Source organism: Glycine max, chromosome 11 (assembly GCF_000004515.6).
Source record: "Glycine max cultivar Williams 82 chromosome 11, Glycine_max_v4.0, whole genome shotgun sequence".
NCBI lineage: Eukaryota > Viridiplantae > Streptophyta > Magnoliopsida > Fabales > Fabaceae > Glycine > Glycine max.
The window spans coordinates 32,419,204-32,431,430 of NC_038247.2; the positions used below are offsets into that span (position 1 = coordinate 32,419,204).

The 12,227-nt window shown below is 37.9% G+C and overlaps 1 pseudogene; it reads right to left on the minus strand.

Annotated features, from left to right (window-relative positions):
* Window positions 1-806: 806 nt before the first annotated feature.
* On the minus strand, window positions 807-1,915 carry LOC106795083 (peroxidase 20-like; annotated as a pseudogene).
* Between the last annotated feature and the right edge of the window lie 10,312 nt (window positions 1,916-12,227).

Sequence of the window (12,227 nt, forward strand, 5' to 3'; positions counted from 1 at the left end):
TATCGGAATGTTACGGAAACTCACAGATTGCGTAACAAAACTTTCTTTTGATTTCCGGCATGTTACGAAATTTCACGGATTGCGTAACAATGCTTCCTTTTGATTTCCGGCATGTCTCGAAACTTCACGTATTATGCAACAAAGGGTGCCAAGTACCTCGAAGCGGTCAACCAAAGGTTGCATGCCATCAAACAATAGTCCCCGGACGAAATTAGGGTATGACACATAGCTATCTATGGATTTGATTAAGCCACACATGAAACTAATAGGATAGAAGAGTACTTCATAATTGGTGCTTATAAATATTGATCATACTTGAAATGTTACCTCCAAACATATATTGTCAGGAATAGATTTAGCAAGTTCTGCTTCATCCAATTTTCCTTTATTTGTTGCAGAGAAAGCTTCAATATCTTCCATGCTGGGGGAACCAGACCTATAGGTAGAACTCAACAATTAAGCCAGCCATCCACTATAATAGCAAGTTCAACAACAGATTAAGCGTAAATGGAATATTAATTCGAGCCACAAATTGCATTGTGTGAAACAAGAAAAGGTATGCAATAAGGGAATTGTCTAGAATGACATTATGATTAAAACTATTTAATGGAACTCCATTCTTTCTAGCAACCATGTGAGGACCCTGATATTGATGCCAATTTAGTATGGTTGCCAAAATATATAAACATTTGCTTGTTCCATTTGTTAGGTGAACAATTTCATATATAATGTATATTCTCAATTGCAAGTAGTAAGATTAGGTCTCAATCAATTAATTATTACAAACCATATGAACTACATAACAACTAAGCATTGACAAACCTATAATTCCTCCTAATTTCCCCCTCATTTCCTGTAAGAACATTGATGTTTCCCATCTTAATCATAGATTTAGCAAATGAAGCAAACAAAAGTTTTTCATTAGAGGCATAAGCCCACATCTGCTCTGTAATCTTTCCATCTAAGTCATGGTTGATAAGAACATTGTTAGAATCTAACAAGCCTTTCCCTTCAAGAATGTTTATGAAGTAGTGATTGTCAAATCTTTTTGGGGTTTGAAAATCCAAGGGTGCAAATTTATTGTCCCTTCCCTCAATAGGGCATATGGACTGCAGGATTCTCCTGAAACTTGGGTATTGTTTGTAGTGATCATAGCCATAGTCATATTCCTCTTTTGCATCATATTCCCTCTACTTGAAGCTTAGACATCTTGCTCTTCCTATAGTATGGCTACCTGTATTTTGTCAAGCAGGAACTCTACGTGCTTAATCTCTTCTTCCCTCTCTTCTTCCTTTGTCAAAGCCCCGAAATATTAACATTTGATTGAACTTTGAACAAATTATAAGGACAAAATTAGAGTTTTTTTAGGTATTGTTTGTTTCATTCATCAATTAGAATTGGGGTTTTGTTTGTGTTATTTTTCAATTAAAAATTAGTTTCATTTCAATAATTCATTAAGGTGGGTCACTATTTTTTTTTATGGAAATGTGGGACACTAATTTTTGATTAGAAAATTGTACTAACAACAATTTAGAAAGTTGTATATATATGTTGTCAACATAATAAATATACCAGATAGAGTTACCAAGTCTTCTATGTCGAGGCCTTGTTGCTTAAAATTATCTGAGAACCTCCAAAGATGAATTTGGAGCAGGAATTAATATGTTAGCTCCACTGAAACTTGACTTATAAATATAAAAATATAACTACATTCATTTGACCCTTGTGACAAAGCAGTGTTTACCAATTCAACAACATGATGTGCAACCATGGCAAGGATGTCAGCACACGAAACAGTAATAGGACATTCTTCTTCAAGCAAATACTTTATCTTGTCTATGACCTCAAATCCACGTAAAGAGTTCATATTTGGTCCAACCAAATTTTCACTTGTCATGCCTTCCATGTTGTCCAAAATCAGCCAAGGTCATTAATACATGAAAATCAATGCTCAAATCAATATTATTTTACATAGAACATGTGCACTGTTACAGAAAAATCACCCAGCCCAATTGTTTATTGTCCAAAAATATAAAATAAATGGGACACATGCAACTGATAAGGCCAGAATCGAATAATGATTGTTTACTAGGTATCAAAAGAAAAAAAAAAAAAACCATCCTTTTGTACGACTATATACAGTTTACTATTATAACTATCTCAATGGCTTCCTATGCCAAAATAGATTGGCAAAATGCTTCATATATCAGTTAATCACCTCACAATGGATTCTTAGCTCTTAGAGCTAACATGAGAAGAGTGCTATTTGAATTTGATATCTTGACGCTCGATTTAGAAGAGAGTACACCAGTTTAGTTGTCTCTCATTCGCAACATGACTTCAATGACAACCAAGATTTTAACACCCTATTAGATGAGAAATCCATGTTAACACATGCATGCAAGCTAAATCATGATACAAACACAAACTTCAACACCCTGTTAGCAAGCGTTAAGACTGTAGTTTTAGCTAATGCTAGAAAGCAAAGTCATTTGTTATTTTTTCCATTTAACTTTATAAAAGAGAATGATCATTTTTACGTACAGCTTATAGCCTTAGTTTATACACGGAATTCTCAAAAAGTGAGTCAAATAAATTAAGTGGTTGTTACTTGTGAAAAAAAATGTCAAACTATTGTTTTGAAATGAATTGAATTACGGTCTGGCAAATCATATATTTGAAATGCATTATGATGGTTAGTCTTTTTCTATATATCTATCCAAAAGCATATCCTACACAGCGTGTCATGAATTGGATTATTGTAAAGAGAAGATGGAAAACTATATTTACTAGTATTTAATATGATAGTGCTACGATGAATGTCTAACATGATTATATTTCCCCATCTTCATCAAGGAAGATCTCTGGGTGTACTGCTGCCCTAGTGAAATTTAGAGCTCTCTTTAGCTTGTGATGGTCAAATACTTCAACTTCAACCAACAAGGCTGAACTAACTGGTTTATGATCCTAGAGCTGAATTTATACACGTCCATATTGTAGTTGTTTTATTCCTTTTCCTACCCACAATATATGATCACACCTGCATAATCTTGCTAAGATTAAACTATTGCACTTTACATTGCCTATTCAATAGTGTTTTTCATTTTTTGCAAGTGAAAAGTTTAGATCAGGGAAAGATAGTTATTATAATATATGATGTACCAATTTTAATATTCATAAGTTTGTAACCCTATGTTGCACTTACCAGGCTGGAGATTTCCTTTTTCCCCCTTCTTTTGGCCTCTCACCAACATATCTATCAGAGTTAATTTCATACTTGTAAGTGGGTGGGAAGTTTATCAACCCCTCTTTCCATCCATCAATACATGCCCTATACGAAATTCTTTGCTTAGCTATAGACAAATTAGGTTAACCAATTAAAAGTTATATAGGATACATTGTATTAATTATAAAGAACATAATATAAAAATGTACAGTTGCCTATCTTGCTTATAATAACACTGTAAAGAGCATAAAAATGAAAACAACTAACAGTGATTAGTTAATAAAAATAATGGTCATTTACCCTTCACGTGCTTAGTTAATAAAAATAAAATATCAGCAACTACTAACATATTTTTATAAAGCCAGTTAAGCCCAAATAATAAGAGATGGTTTTTGTAGGGGGTTATCATTAGCTAACATCATGGGCCAAAAAAAAGTAGCTAAAGTAGAATCCTCTATAATATAGATCTTTGATCTAGCATTTTGAGTATTTAATCAAGCTTAATAGCCAAGAAATCTAGTTAAAGTGAAAAGTACATCAAGCTTAACAGCCTAGACCATAAATTTGAAACCAATGCAAAGCCAAAGCTAGTAGATACAAGTTACGATCCCAGAAAAAATCATTACAAATTTATAACACAATTTTATATTAATTTTAGCATTTTAATCACATGTCATTTTGTTAAAAGGAAAATTCAGTTATTTTACATATGCACTATGTAGTGCAAAGTAAGCATGCCGATCTTTATTAATGGGACAAGAGGAAGTTGAACAGAAGTTGGATAACAACCAGGATTAGCAAGTAGACGTGCATTCTTTATTTCCTCCCTTAAAACCTCTGTCAATCCGTATATAGCTTCTTTTAGATAACAATATATATATTTCACTGTATTCAAAATTACTGCTTATGTTTATCACTTACACATTTTGCAATGTATTGTTGTAGGTAATACTTTTTGGAAGGGATTGGAAGTTAACATGCATTTATCTTCTTGTTGCTTTAATGAAGATACATTCATTCAGTTTTTAACCTACCATCACCACATTGCAGGTATGTATGTTGATATCCCCCTTAATTGTTACTTAGAATTGTCTTAATATATGAATTTTGTTTATTATTAAAATTGTATGCATTATGAGTGAACCTTAGTTTCCCGTTTGAGGTTCAATACAGTGATTAATACGGACAGTTTGGATTAATCATTGTTTTGAATCTTGAATTGTCCTTTTGGACAGTTTGGGAACATTTTTTTTACTTCATTCACAGTCATAGGTTAAGTATGTTATGTTAGATTTGATGAAATTTCGGTGGTCTCCATATTGCTTTGTTCTCTGGGTGCATACTTGATCGTGGTTAGCTGATGTGACCGCTTTCATTTTGTGTACTTGGAGACCAATGCGAAATGCTGCCAAAATTTCATCAGATTGACCATAACATACTTAACCTATACGAATGAATAAAGTAAAAAATGGTGTTCCTGAATGGGATAGGGCCTTACCTTTATATGAAAAAAGTGATATTTTCATGCATATATGATAACGTAGTCGGTATGACAGACTACAAAACATGGATCGAAGTTGGATTAAAGCATCGCGCATAAGTGATGAGTATCAGAACAGGGTTGAAAGTTTCTTGCGTTTTGCGCAAGAAAATGGATCAGCACTAGGTGGAAAATATTTTTGTCCTTGTGTTAAATGTGTCAATGGGAGACGTCAGTCACTGAATGACATTAGATCACATCTCATATGTGAAGGCTTCAGTCTGACTTACACAAATTGGATATGGCATGGTGAATTGGCACAAATGTCAACTACCCCTAACACTGAGTCAAATGATGCATAAACAACAGATCGTATGGAAGACATGATATGCGATCTTGGGCAAGAGGGTTTTCGACAAGCTCATGCAAGTTATTATGACAAATTAGAAATAGATTTGAAGATGCCTTTGTATTTGGGATGCACATCCTTCACTCGGTTATCAGCGGTGTTAGGTTTGGTTAACTTGAAGGCCAAATTTGGGTGGAGTGACAAAAGCTTCACTAACTTGCTTGTGTTGTTGAAAACTATGTTTCCTAAGAATAGCATGCTACCCAAGAGTCACTACGAGGCAAAGAAAATATCATGTCCCATGGGTATTGAATACCAGAAAATTCATGCATGCCCTAATGACTGCATTTTGTAAATAAATGAGTTTGCAGAAATGCACAATTGCCCAACATGAGGAGTATCACGATACAAACTGAACAATGACCAATGCAATGGTGATGGAAGCACAAAAAAAATCATCCAGCAAAGGTTTGTTGGTGTCTTCCAATAATACCAAGGTTTAAGAGATTGTTTGCTAATGCGGAGGATGCAAAATACCTTCGATGGCATGCGGATGGTAGAATAATTGATGGTTTCCTCCGACATCCAGTTGATTCTCCACAATGGGAGAAAATTGATCGGTTGTATCCAGAATTTGGACAAGATCCCATAAACCTAAGGCTTGGTCTTGCTTCAGATGGAATGAATCCCTTCAGATACTTGAGCACCAACCATAGTTCATGGCTTGTTTTGCTAATGATTTACAACCTTCCTCCTTGGTTGTGCATGAAGCGAAAATACATTATGTTGTCTATGATGATATCAGGTCCAAGACAACCGGAAAATGATATTGATGTTTATCTGACTCCCTTGATTGAAGACTTGAGAAAATTGTGGGTTGAAGGGGTTGATGTCTATGATCAGAGTGTTCAACAAAGCTTCAGGTTACGCGACATGATAGTTTACACCATAAATGACGGCTTATGGGAATTTGAGCGGATATAGTGTGAAAGGACACCACACATGTCATATTTGTGAGAAAGACACAACTTACATTCAACTTAAACAGGGAAAGAAGACAATATACAGAAGGCATCGAAGATTTTTAAAACCTATTCACCCGTATCGGCGATTGAAGAAAGCATTTAATGGACAGAATGAGGTCGAAAGTGCGCCTAAAACCTTAGGTGGACACGAAGTGTATGATTGGGTGAAAGACATCGATACTATCTTTGGTAAGACACAAAAAAGGGAAGCGTCTGGGAATAACATTTGGAAGAAAAGGTCAATATTTTTTCATCTTCCTAACTAGTGTAATCTACATGCACGACATTGTCCACACTTAATGTATGTCGAGAAAAATGTGTGTGATAGTTTGATTGGCACCCTTCTTGATGAAATCCTACTCCCCAAGGGAATTGAATAGAAGACTCCAAGAAGATTGGACCAGAGATGCAAGAGAAGGCCCTAGGGTTCTCATGAGCCTTGGGGTAGATTTCGGGCCCATGGGCTAAGTATGAACCCACTTATCTTTGTACATATTAGATTAAGGTTTCATTATTTTTGGGCCTTGTATTTAGGACTCCATAATGTAGGTAGGGTACCCTAGAAATGTAGGATTTTTCAGCTGATGCAATCCTACCCCACAAGGGCATTGGATAGAAGACTCCAAGAAGATTAGGCCAGAGATGCAAGAGAAGGCCCTAGGGTTCTCATGAGCCTTAGGGTAGATTTCGGACCCATGGGTTAAGTATGAGCCCACTTATCTTTGTACATATTAGATTAAGGTTTCATTATTTTTGGGCCTTGTATTTAGGACTCCATACTGTAGATAGGGTACCTAAGAAATGTAAGATTTTTCAGCCCTTGTATTTGAGGGCACCTAGACTAGTTTTTATATTAGGGGTAGTTTTGTAATTTAACATGCATTAAGTGAATATTTGATGTGTTTGTTGGAAAATAAATTTAATTGAATTGGGAGAAGCTCAATCCAATTAAATTTTAGAGGGGGAGGTGAGGATTTTCTTGCTACACCCATTGCCACATCATATAGTCATACTTTATGCATGTCCTTCATGCTTTACATGCCTCATGACACCTAAGCACACTTAGTGGAGAATCTTGGACTTGATCTTAGATTAGTGGGTTGAACCATAACTAAAATTCACTAATCATAATTAGTTAAATTTTAGCTCCAAAATTTGGCTCCACAAATTTAATTTCAAATCCATGTGAAATTTGAATAGAAATTTAAATTTCCCTCCAATTTTGTGTGACACTTAGGCTATAAATAGAGATCATGTGTGTGCATTTTTTTTAACTTTGATCATTTGAGAATTAAACTTCAAAGTTCAAACTTCTTTAGAGGCACTAAATTTCGTGCTCTTTTCTTCCTCTCCCTTCATTCATCTTCTTCTACCTTCAAGCTCTTATCCATGGCTTCCTATGGTGGTGAGCTTCTTCTTGACTCATCTTCTCCTTGAAGTGACGTCTCCTCTCAACTCTTCTTCTTCTTCATTCCGCTGCCATTAAAATTCATGAAGCAAAGGACTCCATTGATGAAGAAGATCCAAGGCCTACAAGCACCAATGGAGCTACATCATCAGCCCTTGTATTTTAGGGCACCTAAACTAGTTTTTGTATTAGGGGTAGTTTTGTAATTTCACATGCATTAAGTGAATATTTGATGCGTGTTGGGAAATAAATTTAATTGAATTGGGAGAAACCTAATCCAATTAAATTGTAGAGGGAAAGGTGAGCATTTGCTTGCTACACCCCATTGCCACATCATATAGTCACACTTTGTGCATGTCTTTCATGCTTTACATGCCTCATGACACCTAAGCACACTTAGTGGAGAGTCTTGGACTTGATCCTGGATTAATGGTGTCGTAGCCTACCCTTCGGCGGGAGGGCGATGTGAGGCTCATGGTTGCATCTTCCAAGGAGGATGAGTTTCCTGACTTTTAGGGAGAGATTTGAACACTTTGAGTGGTTTTCCAAGGAGGATGCGAGGCACCCGCCTCCCTGCGGTGGTCTGGGCGAAGTCTTGCCCCGGTATGTATAGCAGCTGGGCAATATTCTCCTCATCAAAGCTAGAGACCTCTCGCTTTCTCTGGTTGTACTTGCACTGCTGGCCCTCTGCCAGGATCAGTGGGTGCCCCAAGAACTGACTGAGGGCATCTGCGTCGAAAGGAATCCATTGGCCCCTCACCTAGGAGCGCATATCACGAACCCCCTCCTTGGTAGGCCAGGCATTAGCGTAGAACTCCATGACTATCTCTGGATCGAATTTAGCCATGGGTGTCACAAGTGGTGCCTAGTGACTGCGGGCTATCTCTCCTTGAAAGTCAGGAAACTCATCATCCCTTAGCTGGAAGACGCACCTACAGGTGTGAGATTTATACACTTTGAGTGGTTTTCCTCTATTTTCAGTTGGAGCTAGTGTTTCTTCTAAATGATCATTTAGAAACAAAATGCTAATATCCTAAATCTCATTTGTGGTTATGAGAAAATTTTATCAGCAGACTTTCCTTCTCTAATAGACACATTGTTTTTCTTCAAAATATATGTTGCTCTAATAGGTTGGAGGTTTGTCTCTTTGCTAAAGCGTGTTCAAATTTTAGTGAAAGAACACCGAGACTACTTTAGCCTCCCCCTCTTCATCCAAAGATAATAAAGTCCGATGACACGCAGAGACCAACATGGTCGTCTACACCATTTGTCGAAGACTCAATGTCTGTCAACCGAGACTATTGAAGTCTCCCCTCTTCATCCAGAGGGAAGCGAGCCCGTTGACAAGCAAAGACCAACATGGTCGTCTGCACCCTTTGTCAAAGACTCAATGTTTGTCGACTGAGACTACTGAAGTCTCCCCTCATCATCCAAAGGCAAGCGAGCTCATTGACACGCAGAGACCAACATGGTTGTCTGCACCCTTTGTCGAAGACTCAATGTCTGTCGAATAAGACTATTGAAGTCTCCCCTCATCATCTAGAGGCAAGCGATCCCGTTGATACGTAGAAAGCAACATGGTCGTCTGCACCCTTTGTCGAAGACTCAATGTTTATCGACTGAGACTACTTTACTCTCTCCATTTCGTCATCCAGAGATAATCAAGTCCGATGACATGTGGGGACCAACGTGGTCCTCTGCTCTTTTCATCAAAGACTCAATGTCTATCGACCGAGACTACTAAAGTCTCCCCTATTGCTATCTAGAGACAATCAAGTCTGATAGCACGCAGGGACAAATATGGTCATCTGCCCCCTTTGGTCGAAGACTCAATGTCTTTCGACCGAGGCTGTTATAGTTTACGCTTTGCTATCTAGAGACAACTGAGTTCGATGGTATACAAAGACTGTAATGGTCGCTCACTTTTGTTGTTCTGACACTATCAAAGTCCTCTATCATCCAGAGACAAGAAAGTCCGATGGTATGCGGGGATGATGATGGTCGTCCATTTCTAATTGCTTTTTCTTGAGATTGTTGCAGTCCCCTTTGCTATCCGGAGACAATCAAGTCCGATGGCATGTAGAGACAAACATAGTCGTCTACTTCGCTTGTCAAAAGACTCAAATGTCTATCGACCAAAGCTACTAAAGTCTCCCCTGCTATCCCAAGACAAGCAAGTTTCGCTGATTGAGCTAACAGTCGGTTGGGTGAAAATTCGGCTCGAATGAAATTAGTGTCTTATCTTTACTTCCCTTTTATCTCTAATAAAAGATAAGTAAAGAGGGGCAACTGTCATACCCAAATTTTGTCCTGGGACGATTGTTTTTCAACATACGGATTTTTTGTTGGTCACTTTGAGCTGCTTAAAGCCAATTGCCACGTGATCCGTAAAATTTTGCAACGTTTCGAAAGGAAATGAGCAAACAAAACTCAAAATGGGGGTGAAAAGATCAATTTAGGGGGTGTTCTTCAGCATTGGGCCCATCTAGGCCCATCAGGAAACTTCAACATGAAGCAACCAGCTCGCTAGGGCGAGCTGGGTGGCAACCTTCTCCCCCATTTTTTCTATAAATGGACATGGGGGGGCTGAGGGGAAGGGGTTCAACACCTTTGGCAATCAGATTTCACTTAAAATTAGTGAGGAAAAGAAGAAAGAAGGAGAAAATCAAGGCCGAGGCGCTTCCGTAACGCTTCTGTGACATTTCTGTGATCAATTTCGCGAACGTTCTTCGCTTTTCTTCATCCATTCTTCGATCTTCGACCGGTTAGTTTTCGATTTCGAAGCTTTGAATTCATTCTTAGTACCCTTAGGGGTCTATTCTTGCTTTGTATGTTTTCGTCCTTATTCTTCTACTTTTGGTACTATTTTTCTTTGTTTTAAGCGAGTTTCGACCGATCGTTTAATCCGTAACCTCACTTAATCAATGTTTAAATGAATTTTAACCGATTATTTGTGTTGTAATCTCATTTAATCACTATCAAAATAAAATTTGACCGATCGTTCATGCTGTAACCTCAGTTAATAAAAAAATAAATAAGTTTCAACCGGTCATTTACCTTGAAAGTTCTCTTTAAATAAGTTGACAAATAACCAAGTGAAACTAAGGCTAAAATCAACTCACAAATCAAGCAAAAAAGGTCATTTGAAACCGTTTCAAGGTCCAACGCCTTAATGATCCTTTTTTACTTTTATCGGTTAAAATGAACCATTTAAAAGTCTAAAATCAACACCCCACATAATTTTCTTGCTTTCCGAAGAACTATGTAGGTCTGAGTTCCTCATCACAATTGAGGATATGTAGGAGCAAAAGCCTCGCTTTTGTCGACCCCAAAAGATAAAAAACCATAAAAAGGGAAAATAAAATAAGTTAAAAGTCATGATTTCACACATTTGATTAGAGGTTGCTGTCCCTTGTGACGAGCACGTTGGGTGCTAATACCTTCCCCGTGATTAAAAAACAACTCCTGAACCTTTTATTCTCAAAGTTCGTAGACCCGCCTTTGGTTTTTCCTAACGTTTTCCTCAAATAAACATTGGTGGTGACTCCGCGTGTTTTCCTTCCTTGGAAGATACACTTGTGAGCCTCGCGTTGCCCTCCCGTCGAAGGGTAGGCTACGACACCTTGGCTACTCTTGTCATGGAAGGGTAGAACCCCGAAAAGGGATATGGCTTTCTTCCTCCCAGCAGACATCCCAAGATCTCTTCAAATTCTTCCACAGTTGGTACTAGCTAGAAGTCCCCAAACGTGAAGCACCTTAGGGGCTGATCATAATACTAAGTAAGGGATGAAATTGCTTCCACGGAGACTTCTACCGTAGTTAGGTCCTAAATCTTCCCATAGGTCTTGCGGAAGGCTTGAGGTTGGAGCTGACCCATCAATTGCTCCAATTCTTGCAAACTGGCGACCTCTAAGCTTTTGATTTTGACTTGATAGAACCTTTTCTTAAGCAGAGGTGTTTGATTTGATCCCATGTTTAATAAAATGAAAAGTTCTGTTTGAATCAATACTCTGATATCCTATCATGGAGGAAATAGGATGAATTCATGAAGGGATGCTTATGTTGTGCATGACACAAATACATTTTACGGACATGAGAGCCCGGAAGATCGTCTTTTCTTACTTGCAACATTTGGCAGCACAGTGCCCCATGTATGCATTTAAGAAGACAATACAGACCTTCCGACTTCCTGTGACAAAATGACGAGACCAAATGCAATGCATGCGCGACAACACAATACAAACATAAACGCATAAAAACGCATGGTTGATAGCACAAAAGAGGAACGTACAAGCATGTCAATATCATCAAACAATTATACAACAGAGATGCACATGAGCATGACACTAAAAATATATGCATGGTAGTGTTAAGGAAAACAAACGCGCAGTGTGTTCGCCTTGTGCCCCTATTTTAGGAACCTAAATGGGAGGAACTAAAAGGTATTTAGTGATAATTCCCAAGATGGTTGTATCTAGCTTTCAACAGTTTCCGAAGATATCATTCCCTTTGATATCTACATTGTGGCGGTAGGGACTACCAACGACAACATATCATCAAAGAGAAAAACTCTAGATGAGGTTTCACTGTCATCAAGCAAGTCAGAGACTTGGCATGACCACAGATTCACCTCCACTTCCTATGTTCCCACGGACCCGGGTATAGGGCCTTAACAACTCACCATGTGTGTGAAAAATGTAGGTGTTTGTGTGCATCAAATGAACAAATATTTATTAATG